The sequence below is a fragment of the Phoenix dactylifera genome, chromosome 3 (genome assembly GCF_051530095.1).
Source record: "Phoenix dactylifera cultivar Ajwa chromosome 3, Ajwa_hap1_PhDact_Kaust_v1.1, whole genome shotgun sequence".
Taxonomy (NCBI): domain Eukaryota; kingdom Viridiplantae; phylum Streptophyta; class Magnoliopsida; order Arecales; family Arecaceae; genus Phoenix; species Phoenix dactylifera.
The window spans coordinates 17,694,192-17,716,830 of NC_143192.1; the positions used below are offsets into that span (position 1 = coordinate 17,694,192).

Below are 22,639 nucleotides of genomic sequence, written 5' to 3' on the forward strand. Positions count from 1 at the left end.
CACATGAATAAGATTGAATGCACTAAGACTGAACTAATCAACATGTTGGTAACTGCTGAGGGAGCCTTGAAAGGTTCAAGGGGCAATGTCCTTGCTGCTGAGTTGACTTCTGGTTCCAAGAGAAAGTCTACTTGGAAGAAAAAGAAGCCTGCAAAGAAGCAGAAGAAAGACAAAAAGCCAAAGAAGGAAGTTCAAAAGAAAAAGGCTAACGACAAAGGAAAATGTTTCCACTGCAATGTCGAAGGCCACTGGAAGAGAAACTGCCCTTCATACCTCGAGAGTCTGAAGAACAAGAAAGGTGACACACCTTCAGAAGGTATCACTACCAGAAAACACGCGTATAGTGACGGAGATTCCCGTCACTATACCGTGTTTCCGGTTACTAATATGGAATTTGTGACCGGAGCTCCCGTCACTGACTTCGTTACAAAAACACGCGTCGCTAAATTCTCCGTGACGGCGGCGATTCCCGTCACTAACCTCCGTGACAGAACCGCCGTCACTAAGCCGTTACAAATTCAAGAATTAAATATTTAAGAAATTATGTATTTTCCGTCACTATCCAGTTGCGGAGTTAGTGACGAAGGCAACTTCGTCACTGATTTTGTCACAGAATGCGGTCACAAGTTTGGTCACTAATCTGTCACGACCTTTAGTGACAGATTTAGTCGTCACAGACATGGTCACACATTTTGTCACTACATTTGTCATTAATCCCGTCACTGACCTAGTGATAAGTTTACGGTCACTAATTGGTTACAAACGCGCTGAGCAAAATCAATTTTTATTGACCAAAATCCGTCACAATACTTGGTAAACAATTTAGTAACCAAAATTTGGTCACCGATCACAATCTAATAACCTGGTACATTTGGTACATTGATTGGCACATAATAATAATAATAGTAATATCATTAATAGCAAAGGCATTCAACATTACGCAAAAGTCATTTTAAATGTCATTCAAAATTGGCATCAACATGTCCTGAATCCATCAAAATCAAAGTCTAAAAATATGTCATAAAGATCAACAGAGATTTCATTCCTCCTAGGAATGCAAAGACCTATCATCTAAGGCAAAAACAATTATAATGAAGCATGATCGGTAGAATCAGAATCACCATTACTCCCCCGATCTGCATGCCTTGGTCCAAAGCCAATCTCTTCTCTCATCTTTTGAAGAACCTCCTCTTGCCATTTTTTCTTTTCCTGCTCAAGAATACGTAGAAGGTCTTCATGAGTGTACAGCTCTGGAGCTTGACCTGTAGAGGTGGAAGCAGATGATGATTGCCCAATAATTCCAGTGAGATCCTCTAGGGGACTAAAGCCATAGACATGGCCATGAGTTGGGACATCAGTTGCGTCAAACCACAAGTCATAATCACGTGGAGGAGCATCTGAGGTGGAGGCATCACCATATTTTTTGGAGTATTCAGCTGAATACTTTGCCTGCAAGTTGATTTAAAAGAAGAGAAAAACATTATGGTGGATCAAACAAGAGATAAACATGAGCAAGCTCAATAATATTTATGAATTATAAAAAAATTATACTTACCATGACAACTTCAGTTCTCTTATGAGTGAAAGCATTCAAAATGGAATTGCTAACTAGGGGAATGAGCAAAACTTTGGACCCGTTGTACAACCAATATTTCACCTTTGCCCATCAAAATTGTTTTCCTAATTCAACCTTTCTCATAAGCCGGATCGTATTGTGCAGGATAGAATCCAATATTCCAGACACCTGAAAGCCAATAAGGTCAAATTTTTCATACGCATTTGGCAGTACAAAACCGAAGATATCATTTAAAGAGATCGAGTGCAAACCGTAAAAATGCCTCCAATGATAGCACATACATTTGTAATGAAGTGCGAGAAGGATTTTGGAACTTCAGTTGCCAAGACCTGAAATTCAAAATAACGATGAGCTCACAGATTTTGAATTTGGTAAATGTGTATCCAAGTGTCAGAAACCAGCCTGCATAGGAGAGGGCTCAAAATGGAATTTGGCAGCAGGAATATGCAGACTGTGCACCAAACTACTGTGGGCTGTATACTCATACTCCTCTAGCAATTTAAACTCCCGAGAAGATTTTCTTGATGCTATCTCAGTCTTTACCAATTGAAGGTAATGCTCAATCTGCAAATCCAAAGGGGGTACATTTAGATCTCTCTTCACAGCCTCTGTTTCATAATCGGCATGGTACAAATAGGTAACTCCTGTTCATTGCTATCTGACAGGTGATTAACATTAGAAACATCAAAACAGTGTAAATATAGGAAGTCAATATTTCACTTCCTGTCCAATTCCTCGAAAATAAGTTATGGCTTGGTGTTCGTGCTGCTAATGCTAAACTAAGCGTCAACTACTGATATCATGATGGAGCATCAAACAGTTACAAGGTATCTGATCAATCAAAAAATTTTAAGTACATAGAAATGGTTCCGAGACTTACAGTAACATTTGCATTAACATCATACAAGATTCTGCAAACTCAAAATGGTGAATGAATTCAATGCAGAAGCTTATTTTACCTTTTTGACAAGCACAAAACCTTCTATTCTACACCCACTAGTCAATGGCGCAGGCCGTTTTGCTGTATCGATGGTTTGACCAGATTTGTCATCCAATGCTAGTTTATGGAACTCTCTTGGAACAGGTGCAACCAGAGTTTCCATTGCCTAAAATTAAGAACTCCAAACAAGCAGTTAAACCAGTTAACAGGGCTAACAAATAAAGTGACAATGCATATGCCTAACTCTTATGATAGACGAGTACACTATAAGGCAATGATGTGCAATGACAGTGCCGATGATTAATTACTGCACATCAAATTTAAATCGAAACAATAAGCATACCACAACTAAACTTTCTGTGTCCCGTTCTCCATAATAAGATTCATGTTCATGGTGGCCATGATTTTCCCTGTGGCAGATGATATAGTAATCACAGTTATTTAACTAAACAGCAAATAAGATATAACAACATGACCATTAACATTCTAAAAGACTACTTGCTAGCCCAGGAAAATGGAAGACAGCAGAAGTTAATTGACAACATCAACAAAAGCTAATTCAGCCTCGTAGAAAATGTAGTACTTGAAATTTTATAAGCATGAACGACAACAATTAAAAGCAACTAAGACAATTTTAAACATATCAAAAGTACATAAAACAAATTTGCAGGCAAATTTTACTTATGCACGAAGCTCAGAGGACTAGGTTGCCCGTAACATCAAGTATTTACTCAGTGCTCACTTGTTTCTTCCTTCATTAATAGGATTTTTAAATATCTATGTTGCATAAGGCTCACATAGAGGAATTTTAGCACAATTTCTTTTCAAACAATAGGAGTTCTAGAAGCAGAGGTGAGGCATATTAAAAAATAAAAATATCTCAGGCTAAATATTCCTCCATTTAAGGGATCAAAATAGATGGTCGTGCTAAAGGAGGGTTGAAAAGAAACATATAGAATTTGAGCATGCTTAAGATAATTCAATGTATGACTAAAACTAAATAATATTCTCTCCCTGATACCTGTTACATTGAACCCTTATTTTTGGGAGACCTACTGTTCCGAGCTCTCTCGCTGCCCCACCACCTCTCTCTCTCTCTCTCTCTTTCTCTCTCCGGGCTTGGGCAAAATCTACCGGGATCGAGCTTGAAGAGGAGGAGGAGGAGGAGAAAATTCTTACCGGTGACTGTGAGTCGGTGACCGGAGCCGCGGAGGTTGCCGTCCGGGGGAGAAGGATGCGAAGAGCCGCCGGCCGGTCGTTGAAGAGGCGACGACACCGAGAGGAGGCGGCTATCAGGCTCTCAGCGAGGGAAAAGGGGGGGCGGGGGCGGCGGCGGCGGCGGCTCTCAGCGAGGGAGGGGGGCCGGCGGCGGCGGCTCTCAGCGAGGGAGGGGAGGCAGCGGCGGCTCTCAGCGAGGGAGGGGGGGTGCGGCGGCGGCTCTCAGCGAGGGGGTGCGGCGGCGGCTCTCAGCGAGGGAGGGCGGCGACGGCTCTCAGCGAGGGAGGGGGGGCGAGGGAGTGGGGGGGGGTTGGGTGCGGCGGCGGCGGCTCTCAGCGAGGGAGGGGAAGGGAAGGGAAGGGAAAGGTTAGGGTTTTTGTTAAGTCGGTTTGCAAGCCAAATTGTATATCTAAGGCTGATTTGGGCTAAATCGGTTTGCAAGCCAAATTTCATATCAAATTATTTTTTATTTATAAGGCTGATTGGACGGGACTTGCAAGGCAAAAATATTTTTGAACTATAAAGCATGATTTCTGCGAGATTTTGTATTTTGATCTTATTGGGTGTATTCATACCCGTACTGTATGAAGCACCCGTTCTCAGCAAAAAAAAAAAAAAAAAAAAAAAAACTATAAAGCATGATAAAAAAATTCTATAAAGCAGAAAACTTGCAATAGGGGTGCAAATGGGTCATGGCCGACACCATGAGATTTTAAAATGAGAAGAAGAAATTTGAGTTTTATAGAGAGTGATTGGAATTTGGATTATCGAAGAAATTTGGGCGGAACGGCGGGCACACTTAGTTTCATTTTGGATATTCCTCCTTTTATCTTTTCTTTTAATTTAGGTTTACTCAAAAATAATATTTTTAATATTTTTGGAATTAAAAATTAAATTTGGTGACAGAAATTTTTGTCAATAATCTGTTACTGCCAAAAATAATCTTTTAAAAATTTATAAATACTAGGGTTACTATATTTGTGACGGCTGCATTTGTCACTGTCTGGTTGCAATTTTGGTTATCATATTGCTGACAGATACCTCGTCACTATGATGGTCACTAAGGTTTGGCGCCCATCCTACCCGCGCATTCTATGACCGGTCTGTCACTAAACGGTCACTAAGTTTACACCACGGTGACCAAATTTCTGTCGGTCACTAATCCGTCACAAATAGTAACTGATAACGGTCCGTCACTAATTTCTCGTCACTATACGCGTGTTTTCTGGTAGTGTTATATAGACTTGCTCATAATTGAAACTAATCTAACGGTTTCTTCTACTTCTAGTTGGGTTATAGATTCTGGTTCTAGTGCTCATTTGTGCACTACCATGCAGGGTCTAAAGGAAAGTAGAAGGCTGGCGGAAGGTGCGGTAACCCTTCGGGTTGGCAACGGGGCAAAAGTTGCTGCTGTGGCTGTGGGCACCTACCATCTGCGACTACCGTCTGGATTTAGTTTAATACTTAGAGACTACTATTATGTACCTGTTGCTAGCAGAAATTTGATTTCTGTTTCATGTCTAGCACAGGAAGGTCATGTTTTTACATTTGACAAAGACTGCTGTTCTATTTATTTAAAAAATAAAATAGTCGCACGCGGTTTCATGATTGACAGTCTCTATCATTTACATATGGATGTATCTGTGAATGTTACCGAGCAAGAAGTGAGGGCCAAAGGATCCAAAAGATCCAGAGATGAGATAAACCAAAGATATTTGTGGCACCTCAGGCTTGGCCATATTGGAGAGGACAGAATGAACAAAATGGATAAAGATGGGTTTTTAGGCTCATTGACTTCCGAGTCATACCCAGTTTGCGAGTCCTGTCTTCAAGGAAAAATGGCTAGACTTCCCTTTGTAGGACATAGGGAGAGGACCACTGAATTACTTGCCCTAGTACATACAGATGTATGTGGCCCATTCGATGTGCTAGCCAGGGGACGTTATTCTTACTTCATTACCTTTACCGATGATTACTCACGGTATGGGTATGTGTATCTTATGAGACACAAGTCTGAGTCTTTTGAAAAGTTCAAAGAGTTCAAGAATGAAGTAGAAAAACAAACTGGATAACCTCTTAAGGCTCTTCGATCAGATCGAGGAGGAGAATACCTTAGTAGGGAATTCCGGGACTATCTCAAAGAAAACGGCATAGTCTCACAATGGACACCTCCGGGTACACATCAACTCAACGGGGTGTCAGAGAGGAGGAATCGGACCCTATTGGATATGGTCAGGTCCATGATGAGCTTCACTGATTTACCTATGTTCCTTTGGGGAGATGCCTTACTCACAGCGATTTATTTATTGAATAGAGTTCCCTCTAAATCCGTTCCTACCACACCGTATGAGATATGGCATGGTAAGAAACCAAGTCTGGGTCATCTCAAGATTTGGGGATGTCCGGCCCACGTCAAGAGACTACAGGCGGACAAGTTAGAGGCTAGGACCATAAGTGCTCGTTTTATAGGATATCCTAAAGAGTCATTAGGATACAATTTTTACGTCTCAGAGGATCACAATGTGTTTGTGAGCCGTCATGCCATCTTCTTGGAAAATCAGTTTATCCTTGATAAAGGCAGTGGGAGGAAAATTGAGCTTGAAGAGAAAGTCTCTGAAAAGTAACGAGTCATGGATCCTATTGAACCCATTCATAAAGAGCCAATACACGATGTCCCTCGACCACCTCGTAGATCTAGTAGGGTCTCCCATCCTCCCGATAGATACTTAGGTATACTAGAAGAGGATACCGAGGAAATGTTCCTAGTGGGAGATAGGGATCACATACAGGATCCCAAAACCTACAACGAGGCGATATCTGATATCGATTTCGAGAAATGGCTGGAAGCAATGAAGTCAGAGTTAGACTCCATGCGTTCCAACCAAGTCTGGACCTTAGTAGACCCACCAGAAGGTATTGTACCTATTGGATGCAAATGGATCTACAAAAGGAAGATAGGTTCGGATAGAGAGGTAGAGACCTATAAGGCAAGGCTTGTGGCGAAAGGGTATAGTCAGCGCGAAGGCATTGACTATCAGGAGACCTTTTCACCTGTTGCCATGCTAAAATCCATCCGAACATTGCTTGCCATTGCAGCATTTCATGATTATGAAATTTGGCAGATGGATGTGAAAACTGCTTTCCTGAATGGATATCTTGATGAAGATATCTATATGGAACAGCCTTTGGGTTTCACTTCCAGTGATGAAGATCACAAGTTCTGCAAGCTGCAAAGGTCCATCTATGGACTAAAGCAAGCATCTCGGAGTTGGAACACTCGTTTCGATGACGCAATCAAAACGTTTGATTTCATCAAAAACGAAGAGGAACCGTGTGTTTACAAAAAGGTTAGTGGGAGTGCTGTCGTTTTTCTCGTACTGTACGTAGATGACATTCTCCTAATAGGGAATGATATTCCCATGCTAACCTCGGTTAAGGTCTGGTTGTCAAAAGAATTCTCCATGAAAGACCTTGGGGAAGCATCCTATATTTTGGGAATAAAGGTCTATAGAGATAGATCTAAAAGGATGCTTGGCCTTTCACAGAAGATGTACATAGAGGGGTGCTGAAGAAGTTCAGCATGGAAAACTCCAAGAGGGGTTTCTTACCCCTTAGGCATGGAATTCATCTCTCCAAGAAGATGTGCCCCAACACATCTGAAGAGATTCAACGCATGAGCAAGATTCCCTATGCATCGACAATAGGAAGCCTCATGTATGCCATGCTGTGTACACGACCTGATATAGCTCTTGCTGTGAGTGTCACAAGCAGATATCAGTCGGATCCAGGCAAGAAGCACTGGATAGCTGTGAAAGAACAGTCTTAAGTACTTGAGAAGAACTAAGGACATGTTCTTGGTCTTTGGGAGAAGATCAGAGTTGAAGGTAGAAGGATGCACACATATAGAAGATAGAAAGTCTACATCAGAATATGTGCAATTGTGGTTCAGTAAATTGGAAGAGTTCCAAACAACCGATCATTATAGATTCTACCTTAGAAGCTGAATGTTAAGCCGTATCTAAGGGTGCAGTGGAAACCTTCTGATTAAAAGTTAATTGCAGAGTTAGGTGTAATGTCATTAGATGCCATAACACTTTACTGCGATAACATTGGCACCATAACACTAGCTATGGAGCTATGGTCTCATCAGAAGTCCAAGCACATAGAGCGGCACTTCCATTTCATATGCGACTATGATGTAGAGGTGCAGAGAGTAGACTCCGCGGATAACGTGGCAGACCCGTTCACTAAGCAGCTGAGTCAGCAAAAGACTGAAGCCCACCTTGAGAAGATGGGCCTAAGATATATGACCAATTGGCTTTAGTGCAAGTGGGAGATTGTTAGATGTATGCCCTAGAAGCCAATTTGGCTGACACATTGTTGATTCTAGGAACATAATTTTGTACTTGACTATTTATTATTGAATAAATAAAAGGCATCTTTTCATTCATATTGTTTATGTGTCTATGAATCGTCCAAGAAATTAATAAGATGATGATACATATTCTCAAGAGTTGAGAATTTGAGCCATGTATCATTGGTGATTAATTTCTAAATGCTCCTGATCAATGGATCATCACGAGGACGGTGATCGATCCGATCAGTGCACAGATCACTTTCCTTCTGGATGGACGAGACTTGAGTCCACAGTGTAGGGACACTGAAGTGATAGTGCAGGTGCTTGTTAGAGAACAAGGGTACTGAGCGTGACCAAGACAAGAAGTCACTTGGATGTCTATCCACTCGTCAGTGACTTGCTTGATGTTGCAGTAGTGTGACTGGTCCTTTGACCTGCGGTGCTTCGGCTACTCACAGTGAGGTTATTGTAGTTTGACTGCACACATACATGGTCTCTAGCCATATGGGTCCATGCAGTGTAGATTGGCTGCAGTAGGTTCACTGTAGGAGTAGGGTATGCACCTATAAGGAATCTATCGACCTTGATAGAAGAGGAGTGATCCTATGTGATTTGTTAGACTGAGTTCTAAGACCTTGGCCAGGGCAGTAATATAAAGTGGAAAAAGAGTTTTCCATTAGCGAACTCAAGTCGAATAAATCTTGACATATGACAGACGATGGGGTTTGACGAGTTGTCCATGACCTCCGTCCTGTAGGGATCCACGATAGTAGGACTGTATCACATGTTAACTGCACCTAGAGGTTCATCTTTCTATTCTACTGGGTAGCCACTACATGCTGCTAGGTGTCACTGGTGGATGGTGGGACTCATAGGGATTATCTTGATGATCGATAAACCCTAATGAGTTGAGTTGGAATCGTTCCAACCCATTGAAAGGAGTTTTCAATGATATTGTGATAGAGATCATAATATATCTCACTACCAGTCAGAGTAGAACCTATGGGGTCACACACACTAGAAGTATTGACCGATCCGATGGTTGAAATCGTGATTAGGAATCACAAGTAATCAATTTGATTGATAAGAAGTTGAAGAAGGAAAGGGAATTAATTGATTGGACTTGAAACAAAAATCCTACTTCGGGTAGGATTCCTAGAGTCCTAATTGGATTAGGACTGGGAATCCTAGTTGGAGTAGGACAGGGATTCCTACTTGGAATAGGATTCCTACAATCCTAATAAGATTAGGAATTTTGAATTTTGAATTGGATTCCTACTTGGAGTAGGATTCCTAGAAATCCTAATTGGATTAGGACTTCGGATTCAAACAGAGTCCTAATTGGATTAGGACTAAAATTAAACAAATCCTAATTGGATTAGGATTCCTTAAGTCTAAATTAATTATTAATCTAATGAATCAACATGACTCCTAATTGGATTAGGATTGAAGAGTTCAATTAAGTCATGATTCATTCAAGTCCTAATTGGATTAGGACTAGCGTAGATTGAACCCAAATTTGGCTAATCCTAATTAGATTAGGATTAAACCATGAGAGAGGCACCTAATCCTTTTTGGAAGAGGATTGGGTTAACCAAGTAAGAGGGGCATCAGCCCCTCTTCACTTAGTTGGTGCGACATGAACAGAGAAGGGGGGCCGGCGCCCCCTCTTGGAAAGTAGTCAAGGGCTCCTAACTTGTAGGAGCCCTTCATCCTTATTAAAGGAGGACTAGGGCCGGCGCCCTAGATGGACCTTTCTCCTCTTCATCACGTGGCCACCCCCTCTCCATCTCTCCTTGGTTCAGCCGCCATCAGCAAAGGGAAAAGAAGAGGAGGCGTCTCCCTCCTCTTGGTCTTCTTCCTTGGCTCCAACGCATGGAAAAAGAAGAAGGCTGCAGGGGCTTTTGATCTTCTTCCCATCTTCATCCTTCTTCTTCCTCCTCTCAAGCACAATCAAGGGTTGATTGAAAGAGAGGAGATCAGCCATCAAAAGCTATCTCTGCAAGGGAGCTAGCACCCCGGTGAGATAGAGAGCTTGGATCGGATCCTACTTCGTGTGGATACCCGTAGAGGCCGGACGTTTGAACGGCTTCAAGCGAACCCTCTTCCAAAACTACGAATTCAGATTTGCGGTGATCATCTACCCGCGCAAGGTGAAGATTTGATCTTCCTAATAGTTTTTAAAAGTTTTAATTCTTACCTAATTACGAAAGGTCTAGAAACAACGTTCATGCGATGAACGTCGAACCCGTGCATGCCGATTCCGCTGCCATCTGAAAAATTTTTGAAATATCAGCGGCATGGGCGGGTTCCCAACACTTCTTCCTCCTTCCAAGCACAATCAAGGATTGATTGAAAGGGAGGATATCAGCCATCAAAGTTATCTCTGCAAGGGAGCTAGCACCCCGGGGAGATAGAAAGCTTGGATCGATTTTCTGCTTCGTGTGGATACCCGTAGAGGCCGGGCACTTGAACGGCTTCAAGCGAACCTTCATCCTAAACCACGATCATCAGTTTGCGGTGATCATCTACCCACACAAAGGTGAAGATCTGATCTTCCTAATTGTTTAAAAAGTTTTAATCCTAATCCATCTACGAACGGTTTTTGAAATAACGTTCATGAGATGAACGTATGACCCCGTGCATGCCTCTTCCGCTGCAATTTTCTGCGGCATGGGCGGGTTTCCAACACTATTTTCTCGAATCCCTCACACTCTCCTGGTAGGGAAACAGAAATCCCACACGACTAGGGTTTCTAGTGGGTACTGCGGTCCCATCGATCTACATGGCACCTCACCTAACAGTTATTGGTGACACATAGACGGATGAGTGTACAACTCTTGTACAATGCTACTCAAGCATGTTGCAGTGCAACTCGGTCTCTAAGCCATGAAGACCTCACCTAACAGTTATTGGTCCTGTTACGGGGGAACTCAGCCACCATGCCCCACGTGACCGGCACGCGCGCCCTAGAAGATTACAGCTGCCCCTTGATCCAGTAACCCGACCCCGAGTCGGATATCTTCGGCCTCGCAGCCCGACCCCGAGTCGGCTGCCCCTTGATCCAGTAACCCGACCCCGAGTCGGATATCTTCGGCCTCGCAGCCCGACCCCGAGTCGGCTGCCCCTGGATCCAGCAATCCGACCCCGAGTCGGCAATCTCTCGACAACGACAGGCTGTTCCCCTGAAGCACGCCGCGACCCTCTGCTCTACTACTCCCTACAACGGTCGTATCCGGTGCTGCTCCACGATCTCCTGTAACAGCCGTACAAAGCGGAGCTCCACTACGCCCTGTCATGGCTGTACCCAGCGCTACCCCACGACGCCCAGTAACGGCCATGTCAGTGGCAACTCCATCGTGCCACACGATGATCAACCCCCCAGAAGGACCCCCCAGCCTGGTATATATGCGGCTAGGGGGAGAAGGGGGGAGGTAAGCAAGAACTTCCAGTGCATTCTCCTACTACCTGCAATTATCTCTCCTTCTCCTCCAATCTCCTCTGACTTGATCGTCGGAGGGCCCCCACTACCCCAGTGGTGGTGCGAGGCTTGCTTGCAGGTTTTCTGGTGGAAAGTGGAGCGTAATCGACACCAACCAAGGCGACTCAGACGGAACCCCGTTCACACCGCTGTGCCAATCGTTCTCGGTTTGGACCACCAGCAACAGTTGGCGCTAGAGGAAGGGCCGAATCTTAGAGCGATCGTAATGGCACGGCGAGGTGGTCGTGGAGCTTCCAATGCCTCCGGTCGCGGGGCCTCTCGCGCCTCCGGCCGGGAGGCCGCTGCGTCTCCAACACATTCTCAGCAACACTCCACCGTTCCACCCCCCATTCAGATGGTCGAAGCCGCTCAGTTCGACCAGTTAGCCCAGCAGGTTCGCACCCTCGCGGAGACAGTGCAGAACCTGCAGGGTGTGATGTCTCGGGCGCCGCAGCGGGCCCAGGAGCTGCTGCTCCCTGAGCGCTCACCTGTCCTCCTCAACCCGCGCTCCTTCCTCTCCCATGGGGAGGAGCGCCGGCGCGAAGAAGACTCTCGAGCACGGTCCATTCTGCCGGGACCTTCCCATCGGAGCTGCGTGGGGTACGAGAGGCGGGCCCGGGCGCGTTCCCAGACCCCCCAGTCCTCAAGGAACCCGCGCTCCAGTCGGTCCCCCTCTCGGTGCTCCTTGTCTCCCACCCATCGGTCGCGCTCTCTGGACCGGCGGGTGGACGATCTCCACCGACAACCCCAGGTCCTGAAGGGCCACTCCAAAGATCCCTTCGCCGACTTGGAGATCTCCTCCCAGCCGGCGCTTGCCTCGAGGATCCTGCGGACCCCGAATCCGCCGGGGTTTAAAATGCCGGCGATCGAGCCCTATGACGGGGCGGCGGACCCGCGAGATCACGTCGAGAGTTTCAGGACTCTTATGCTCCTCCACGGAGCATCAGATCCTCTCCTCTGCAAGGCCTTCCCAGCGACCCTCCGTGGCCCGGCAAGGGCATGGTTCGCCGGCTTGGAGGCTAACTCGATCCAGTCCTTCGACCAGTTTACTCGCCTCTTCATCACCCATTTCGCCGTCAGTAGCCGGCGGCGACTGGTCTCCGACTCCCTCTTTGATGTCCGGCAAAACGAGGGAGAAAGCTTGCGGGATTATCTTACCCGCTTCAACAAGGCTACGCTGGAAGTCCGGAACCTGAGCCAGGAGGTGGCTCTTTCAGCCCTGAAGCGTGGCTTCCGAAAAGGCAGACTCACCTTCTCCCTGGACAAACGCCTGCCGCGGAGCTTCCCGGAGCTGTTGTCCCGGGCGAACCAGTATGCGGACGCCGAGGAGGCGGCCGCCCACCGGAGCAAGGAGGCCGCCGAGATCCCTCCAAAGCTCGGGAAGAAAAGGCGAAAAGAGGCACGCCAGGGGAGGAGCCCGACGCCTCAACGTCGGCGCAGAAGCCTGTCGCCGGCGAGGAACCACGGCGCCCCACGCCCTCGTTCTCCGCCCCGACGTTTCAACCGGTACACTCCTCTCCTGACTCCCCGGGCCCAGATCCTCATGGAAATCAAGGGGCGGGAGGACCTCCCGGTCCCGAGACAGATGAAGAAGATCCCTGGGAGGAGGCCCTCTCGGGCGTACTGTGAGTACCACCGGGACCACGGCCACGACACCGAAGACTGCTTCCAGCTTCGGGACGAGATCGAGGCTCTCATCCGCCGAGGGCGTCTCGGTCGATATGTGAACGACCGACGTCCCCCCGCAGACTCGCGTCCGGCCGACCCGGCCCCTCCGGAGCCTCGGGAGCAGAATCGACCCGTCGCGGGCGTGATCCATACTATCACTGGGGGCTGCCCCCGGCCCGAGAGGAACGCGGGGGGCTCGACTGAAGCATCAGGGGCAGCCGTCGCAAAGAGGCAGAAGGTCGGTAATGTAATCACTTTTTGTGATGAAGATGTAAAGGGGGTTCAGACCCCCCACGATGACGCCATGGTGATCTCCCTCACTATGGCAAACTATGATGTAAGGCGTGTTCTTGTGGATAGTGGAAGCTCAGCTGATATTTTGTTTTACGAGGCCTTCCAAAAGATGAGCTTGTCCAGACAATTGTTGCACAAAACATCCACCCCCCTCATAGGATTCACTGGTGACGCTATCTCGGCCGAAGGTGTCGTTGAGCTGCCTGTGACTGCGGGCGTTGCACCCGCAGAAGCCACGGTGCGGCTCGGGTTCTTGGTCGTCCGTGTTCCCTCGGCCTACAACGCTATCCTCGGACGACCCGGACTGAACGCCCTTCGCGCGGTGGTCTCTACGTACCACTTGCTCATGCGGTTCCCCACGGCGGCCGGGATTGGAGAGGTCCGAGGTGACCAACCGACCGCAAGGCAATGTTTCCTAGCAACTCTCAAAGGGAAGAAGCCCGTAGAAGCCTTAAGCGTCGAGTCCCTCGACGCCAGAGACGAGGTGGCCTTGCGGCACGGGGAGCCGGCCGAAGGTGTGATCGAAGTTCCCCTCGAGGAAGGTCGCCCGGACCGGACGGTCCGGGTCGGCACCAATCTCGACCCGGGAGCTCGGGCTCGGTTGGTGGAATTCCTCCGAGCCAACGCCGATGTATTTGCCTGGTCGGCGGCCGATGTACCTGGGATCGACCCGGAGGTCATTTCTCACGCCCTCAACGTCGACCCAACCCACCGACCAGTAAAGCAGAAGAAGAGACACTGTGCCCCGGATCGGATCCGAGTGGTCGACCAGGAGGTAGACAAGCTCTTGGAGGCAGGATTCATAAGGGAGGTCAGCTACCCCGAATGGCTGGCAAATGTCGTACTTGTCCGGAAGGCGAGCGGAAAGTGGAGGATGTGCGTCGACTACACCGACCTGAACAAGGCATGCCCCAAGGATAGCTTTCCGCTTCCGCGGATAGACCAACTGGTCGACGCGACTTCCGGATATCAGCTGCTGTCTTTCATGGACGCCTTCTCCGGCTACAACCAGATAATGATGGCTCCGCAGGACGAGGAGAAAACTGCCTTTATAACAGACCGGGGGCTGTAAAGGTAATGCCCTTCGGTCTGAAGAATGCTGGCGCCACTTACCAGCGCCTCGTCAACAAAATCTTCAAAGAGCAAATCGGCCGGAACATGGAGGTGTACGTGGACGATATGCTGGTGAAGAGCCGCCATGCAGACCAGCACATCGCGGATCTGGAGGAGACTTTCGCCACCCTGCGGAAGTTTCGCATGAGGCTGAACCCAGCGAAGTGCGCCTTTGGCGCTTCGGCCGGGAGGTTCCTCGGTTTCATTGTCAACCAGCGGGGGATCGAAGCCAACCCTGACAAAATCAAGGCCATCCAAGATATGTCCCCTCCGACCAAAGTGAAGGAGGTTCAGGAGCTCGCTGGGAGGGTCGCCGCGCTCGGACGATTTGTGGCAAAGTCGGCCGAACGCTGCCAACCTTTCTTCAAGGTGTTGAAACGCCCGAAAGACTTCCTCTGGACGGCCGAATGTCAAGCAGCATTCGACCAGCTCAAGGAATACTTGGCGTCTCCTCCCCTGCTGTCCAAGCCGCAAGAAGGGGAGATGCTCTACCTTTATCTGGCAGTCTCCCCAACCGCAGTCAGTGCGGTACTGGTTCGGAAAGAGGCAAAGTTTCAGAAGCCTGTGTACTACATCAGTCGGGTCTTACGGGATGCCGAGACGCGGTATACGAAGGCTGAAAAGATCGCCTTCGCGCTGCTGACCGCGACCAGGAGGCTTCGCCCCTATTTCCAGGCCCATTCTGTCACCCTCTTGACCGATCAACCGCTGCGGCAGATCCTCAGCAATCCTGAGAATGCAGGACGGCTGGTGAAGTGGACAGTAGAACTTGGTGAGTTCGACATCCGCTACCAGCCCCGACCCGCTATCAAGGCCCAGGCGCTCGCGGATTTCCTCGCTGAGTGCACGGTGCAGGAGGCGGAACCTAAGTCGCCGGAAACACCCAGCCTCGACCTCCCGATTTGGACGCTTCACATCGATGGGTCGTCGAACCCCGAAGATGGAGGGGCCGGGCTGGTCCTCACCAGCCCTGATGGAGTGATAGCCGAGTATGCCTTGAGGTTCGGATTTCCAGTGACCAACAACGAGGCGGAGTACGAGGCCCTAGTCACGGGACTCAAACTCACCAAGGAGCTCGGCATCCGGCGCCTGAAGGTCTTCACCGACTCTCAGCTGGTGGTCGGGCAGGTCCGTGGGGAGTTCGAAGCCCGTAACCCGACCATGCAGAATTACGTCCGGAAGGTGCGAGCACTCATTCCCGACCTCGGCAATGTCGACATCCAGCAGGTCCCAAGAAGTGAAAATGCCAGGGCCGACAGGCTGTCCCGCTTAGTGAGCGCAGACGCGCACAACTTGTCGAGGGCGATCTACCTGGAGACCCTGGATGCCCCGAGCATCGGCGAGGCTGGAGCGGTGATGGCGATTGACCCGGAGCCGTCTTGGATGGACCCGCTTGTCGCCTACCTCGCCGAAGGGATCCTCCCTGAAGACGAAGATCAAGCTCGGCGACTTGTTATGAAGTCCGCCCACTACGTACTCAATGAAGGGAGGCCGTATCGGACCTCGTTCACCGCCCCCCTCTTAAAGTGCCTCCGCCCCTCGGAAGCGGCCTACGTCCTCGGTGAAGTCCACGAAGGCGGTTGCGGATCCCACTTGGGGGCTAGGTCCTTGGCGCACAAGATCATGAGGCAAGGCTATTATTGGCCTACCTTGTTGGAGGACTCAAAGGATCATGTACGGAAATGCGACGCCTGCCAGCGCCACGCCAACGTCCAGAGAGTCCCTTCTATCCCCTTGGCACCAATCACTGCACCCTGGCCCTTCGCCCAGTGGGGAATGGATATCCTCGGACCATTCCCCGTCGCTTCAGCTCAGCGGAAATTTTTGATTGTTGCAATCGACTACTTCACCAAGTGGGTGGAGGCAGAGCCGCTGGCCACTATCACGGAGGCGCAAGTCCGGAAGTTCGTGAAGAAGAACATCATTGTCCGATTTGGGGTACCTCGGGTCCTCATCTCGGATAATGGCCGACAGTTCGACAACAAGCATTTCCGTGACTTCTGTGAGGAGTTCGGGATCGAGCATCGGTTCACATCTGTGTCGCATCCCCAAACCAACGGCGAGGCCGAGGTCACAAATCGGACAATCCTCCAAGGAATCAAAGCGCGAATCGGTCGGACGGGGCAAGCTTGGGTCGAAGAACTCGAGAATATCCTTTGGGCGTATCGGACCACGCATCGGACCCCTACCGGGGAGATGCCTTTCAGCCTAACCTATGGCACGGAAGCCGTTGTCCCCGTGGAGCTCGGACTCCCCTCACCCCGGGTGGTCGCGCACCGACCCGAGGCCAATTCGGAGCACTCCGAGGGAACCTGGATCTCTTGGAAGAAGCGAGGGAAATGGCGCAGGTTCGGATGGCGATGTATCAGCGGAGGGTGGCCCGATATTACAACTCCAAGGTCCGACCGAAGCTTTTCAGAATCGGAGATCTGGTGCTAAGGCGAGCTAAAGCATCTCAACCTGCGGAAGGTGGGAAGCTAGCGCCAAATTGGGAAGGCCCGTATAAGGTTCGCTGGGTAAACCGACCTGGCTCCTACCAGTTGGAGGCCCTAGATGGTCGAGAAATTCTAAGGAGCTGGAATTCCGCTAACCTGCGGATGTATTACCAGTAGAACGACGATGCCAGAAAGACAGTTCAAAAATGTATAACACTTTGCATTTCAATAATTTCTGGTTACAACGACGTGCTCGTGTGATTACAAGGAATTCCCAGAGGGGAATTAGGGTGTAAAGAAAGTAAAGAAGAGGTGGAGACTCCGAGGAGCTGAAGATCTGGGATCCCGAAACCTCCATCTGAAGCGGTTGCAATCCCGCCGGAAGTGGGTGCTTCCAACCGGAGGCGCCATCGGCGTCTCACGAAAGAGACGAAGAGCCGGCGCGGATGAAGAAGAAGTGGACGAAGGAGAAGTCCACACTGCCTCCAACCGGAGGCGCCATCCACGCCCCACGAAGAGGACGAGGAGCCGCCGCAGACGAAGCTCCCGCTGCCTCCAGGGGAACGCCACCTCCAAGGGATATTCCGGTCCTCCCCAGTGTTAGGGGAGAGAAGGAATACAAGGGGGAAGAGCATATGGAGGCGCGGTCCCGGATCAAGCACCTGGTGCGGAGCTCAATCGGGAGGCCGAACTTCAAGGAGGGGAGACGTGATCCCGGATGAAACGCCTAGAGCGGAGTTCCGCCGGGGAGAACCTCCTTGTTGATCCCAGATGAAACGGCTAGTTGGCGGAAGTCGTGAAGGGCGCGCCTCCCGTTCCTTCGGCAGGGGTCTCTCAACCATGCGCCGGAGAGGAGGCCCACGATCCATGGCAACCTGAACAGCTCTGGCTTGGCAGGCTCCGTCGCACCTGCACCTATATTTATAGCCAAACTGCGGCGCCCCGGTCGTTCCGATACGGGTGGCTCCAATAAATGCGGGCGCATTGAATCCGGAGCCGATCCGGCTCTCAAGGCGTATCTTCCCGCGATTTTCTAAGCGTCATTCTCCTTAATCGCATTTTTTGTGCAGGACACTCCAGGTGGCCTGTACCCCTAGGTCCACGTATCTCCGCTCGCGCCCCAGGCCGCATCCGCCTCGAAGAACGCGCGTATCGCGGCCGCTTAACTGACACTCCTCGCAAGCAGCAACTGGCGATCCGATTTCCCAGGTAACCCCTTAATTAGCACTTAATGCCCATCTAGCGTTCCCCAGGCGACGCTTGGAGAGGAGGAGAAATACAATCGCAGCTGGCCATGGAGAAATCCCGTCGGGCGGCAAGCGACAGGCGCACGACCAGCGAGCGGAATTTCCCGAGGCTCGGCCCTCGGATGCCAGGCTAACCCGATGATCATCCCGGGAGCAGACTAGCCTGAAGCCCCGACCGGTCGCCTCGGCTTGCGCCAGCCTTGGCCGACCAACGAGCGGAATTTCCCGAGGCTCGGCCCTTGGATGCCAGGCTAACCCGATGATCATCCCGGGAGCAGACTAGCCTGAAGCCCCGATCGGTCGCCTCGGCTTGCGCCAGCCTTGGCCGACCAACGAGCGGAATTTCCCGAGGCTCGGCCCTTGGATGCCAGGCTAACCCGATGATCATCCCGGGAGCAGACTAGCCTGAAGCCCCGACCGGTCGCCTCGGCTTGCGCCAGCCTTGGCCGACCAACGAGCGGAATTTCCCGAGGCTCGGCCCTTGGATGCCAGGCTAACCCGATGATCATCCCGGGAGCAGACTAGCCTGAAGCCCCGACCGGTCGCCTCGGCTTGCGCCAGCCTTGGCCGACCAACGAGCGAAATTTTTCGAGGCTCGGCCCTTGGATGCCAGGCTAACCCGATGATCATCCCGGGAGCAGACTAGCCTGAAGCCCCGACCGGTCGCCTCGGCTTGCGCCAGCCTTGGCCGACCAACGAGCGGAATTTCCCGAGGCTCGGCCCTTGGATGCCAGGCTAACCCGATGATCATCCCGGGAGCAGACTAGCCTGAAGCCCCGACCGGTCGCCTCGGCTTGCGCCAGCCTTGGCCGACCAACGAGCGGAATCTCCCGAGGCTCGGCCCTCGGATGCCAGGCTAACCCGATGATCATCCCGGGAGCAGACTAGCCTGAAGCCCCGACCGGTCGCCTCGGCTTGCGCCAGCCTTGGCCGACCAACGAGCGGAATTTCCTGAGGCCTAACCCTCGGATGCCTGGCTTAGCGCCGGAAGAATTTCCTGAGGCCTAACCCTCGGATGCCTGGCTTAGCGCCGGAAGAATTTCCTGAGGCCTAACCCTCGGATGCCTGGCTTAGCGCCGGAAGAATTTTCTGAGGCCTAACCCTCGGATGCCTGGCTTAGCGCCGGAAGAATTTCCTGAGGCCTAACCCTCGGATGCCTGGCTTAGCGCCGAAAGAATTTCCTGAGGCCTGACCCTCGGATGCCTGGCTTAGCGCCGGAAGAATTTCCTGAGGCCTGACCCTCGGATGCCTGGCTTAGCGCCGGAAGAATTTCCTGAGGCCTGACCCTCGGATGCCTGGCTTAGCGCCGGAAGAATTTCCTGAGGCCTGACCCTCGGATGCCTGGCTTAGCGCCGGAAGAATTTCCTGAGGCCTCACCCTCGGATGCCTGGCTTAGCGCCGGAGGAATTTCCTGAGGCCTAACCCTCGGATGCCTGGCTTAGCGCCGGAGGAATTTCCTGAGGCCTAACCCTCGGATGCCTGGCCTAGCGCCAGAAGAATTTCAAGAGTCGGGAGTCAGCGAGACGCTACCAAGAGTTAAAAAGAAGAAGGACGAAAGTGAAATGAAGAAACTCTAGTTGCATTAACTTTCATTGTTTCAGGGCTGAGACCCATACAACTTGGCAAAACGCCAACACACAAAGAAAAGAACAAAATACAGAAGGTCAGCTTGGAGGAACCCCCGGGTCGAGAACGTCGGGCACGTCCGTAGGGGGTAGGGAGACGGTTGGAGAAGCAGCAGGCAATGGCGCCGGAGGGGAGTCGAGAAGGGAGATCCCACTCAGGTCAATTTCGGGGTACTTAGCCGACACCCTTGCCAGGCCTTCCTCGAAGCCTAAGACAAAGGAGTCGGACCCCGCGTCCGACATATCACGGACGAACTCGTCGGACTGACGATAGGCCTGTACCGCCTTCGACATATCACGGGTGAACTCGGCGGACTGACGATAAGCCTGTACCGCCTGACGCCCGATCTCCGCACTCTTCTCGGCCAGCGTCGCCTCTGCCCGCTCCATAATCTGAGCCTTCGCCTCCAAGACCTTCGCCACAATCCGGTCATCCGCCTCGGAGGAGGCCCTCAGCAGATCAGCCTGAGCCTCCTTGTGCTTCGCCTCGGCAGCAATGCGAGCAGCCTCAGCCTCCTCCAGGCGCGAATGAAGCTCCTGGTCGCTCGCGCGGAACTTCTCCAAGGCCGACTCCAATTCGCCCAGCTTGGCTTCAAGAGACCGGGTTCGGTTGCGGGCGTTGTCGGCTGACCGCTGGGCCTTCTCCCACCTCTCCCGGTAGTCGGCAGCCTTCCGGGACTGCTTCTCGGCCCGCTCCTCCGCCTTCTTGATCTCGCCCTCGAGACCTGAGGCGACCTTGAGTTGCTCCCGAGCCTCCAACAGTTGCTTCTCGAGGGTGGCGAAGCCGAGTGCCCGCTCTTCGGCCACCTGGAGCCTCGTCTCGAGGTCCCTGGTCGTCCTCCCCGCCGCAGCCTGACCTCCCTCTTCTATTGCCTTCAGTTGGCTCTCGGCCCTCGCTAGAAGCCTCGCCTGTTCCTCGTAGCACTCCTCCAGGCGGATCATGTACTGGGCGAGCTAAGAGATAGGAAAAACGAGGGCGTCAGGCGGGGATCAACAGAGCCTATAAATGATGAAAGCGACCGAAAGAACACTCACCGACATGAGACAGACGCAGCTGGCAGCCCCAACGTCAGGGACCCTCATCTCCTGGACCTGCCTGCGGTCCTTCTCCAGCAGTACCGTCTCGATGAGGTTTCGGGCGCCGGCGAAAGTGAAGGCCGACCCCGACTTCTCCCCGGAGTCGGACGGTGGTTCCGCAGCCTTACCCTTACCCATCGCTTGGGGAAGAGTCATGCTGACCACGCTCGGGGCGGGGACCGCCCCTGGAATTGACAGGGTCCCGCTCGGCCGGGGCCTCGGCACGTCCCTCCTCGTATCATCCGGAGCCGACCGAGTCGAAGGCTGGGCTGGGGACCGATCACGTCCGACCCGTCCATCTTGGGCGCGCCCGGGTGATGCCTCCGGAGAAACGGTAGTCTCGGCATCGGAGGGCCGATACAGCGTCAACTCCCGGTCCGCGCCCGCGGCGTCCTCCTGATCGGTGGGTCCGGACCCGTCTGTCGGCGTCGGAGTCGCCTGCCGGCGGGACTTCTTCGCCGGCGGAGCCCCGCTCGGAGGAGCTCGTTTCTTCCTCCGGACTGCTTCCAGTAGGGACGTCCTACCAACAGCCGTTGCCTTGTCCGACCGCATGACGTCGTCGATCTCTGCAAAAAGGACGAGGTGGTCGGAGGTTGAGAAACTGAAGGAAAGAACGAAACGAAAGAGGAGAAAAGAGCTAAAAAAGAAATGGTGGCGGGCTCACGGTCAGTGGGGACCGAGCTCAGACCGACGTTCACCAAGGTATCCTCGGAAATAAGGCGACACACCGGGGGGAGCCGACCCTCGGCAACCAACTCCTTCAAGACGGCGACGCCGTCGGATTCCTCCCTCGACAACCTCGATAGGCCAATCGGAGACTTCATCGGCGTCTCCCAGGTTGCCCTGATTCCCCAAGAGGGATCTGCGTCAACGAAAAAGAAACGCTCCTTCCAGCCGTGAATGGAGGTGGGAGCCTCCTTGACGAGGCCGCACCCTCGCCGCGCCGCAAAGCACCACCACCCTTTATCCTGGGGGTGGCCGCTCAGGCCGTAGCATTCCCAAAAGACATTCAGGGTGGCGGGAACCTCGTGCATGCGGCAGAGAACCTGAAAGGCCGTCAGGGCGCGCCATGAGTTCGGCACCAGTTGCGTCGGCGCCACTCTTAAACCCCGAAGCACCTGAACAACTAAGTCCGATGGGGGAAAGCGGAACCCGGCCTGAAGAATGCCCTCATTGATGGCAACCTTCCCCGGAGGAGGGTGGGACATCCTCTCCTCAGGCCCCGGGAGCGTAACATTGCAGGCCTCGGGAAGGTGGTATCGAGCCACGAACCTATCTAGGTCTTCGGCGGCCAACTCCGACTTAATGCGGTCTGCTCTCACTTCGCCCATCCCTAATGGCCAGTGAATCTACGGTCAGGACAGGGTCGAGAAGGGGGAAAAGACCGGAACGACTGGAGTACACTAATACAAAAGGAGAGTATGGAGAGCCCTAAATTAAAGAATGGAGCAACTCACCGGAAGAGAAGGAAGAACGGCTCCGAGAGCGTCAAAGGAGGAGCAAGCGAACAGTCCGACGGCGATGACGGCAGCGCAAAGGAGAAACTCGAAGATGTCTGTAAAGAGAAAGGCGGACGGAGGAGGACCCCCGGTTAAATAGGCGGAAAGG

At 51.6% G+C, this 22,639-nt stretch overlaps 2 long non-coding RNA genes across 2 annotated transcripts; both read right to left on the reverse strand.

Annotated features, from left to right (window-relative positions):
• Window positions 1-936: 936 nt before the first annotated feature.
• Window positions 937-1,908, reverse strand: LOC149767955 (uncharacterized). Its single transcript, XR_016399795.1, has 3 exons — window positions 1,828-1,908; window positions 1,556-1,744; window positions 937-1,449 (listed from the first exon to the last, which is right to left on the reverse strand). It is a non-coding gene; the product is annotated as an uncharacterized LOC149767955 (long non-coding RNA).
• Window positions 1,905-3,997, reverse strand: LOC149767956 (uncharacterized). Its single transcript, XR_016399794.1, has 4 exons — window positions 3,696-3,997; window positions 2,860-2,926; window positions 2,536-2,682; window positions 1,905-2,140 (listed from the first exon to the last, which is right to left on the reverse strand). It is a non-coding gene; the product is annotated as an uncharacterized LOC149767956 (long non-coding RNA).
• Between the last annotated feature and the right edge of the window lie 18,642 nt (window positions 3,998-22,639).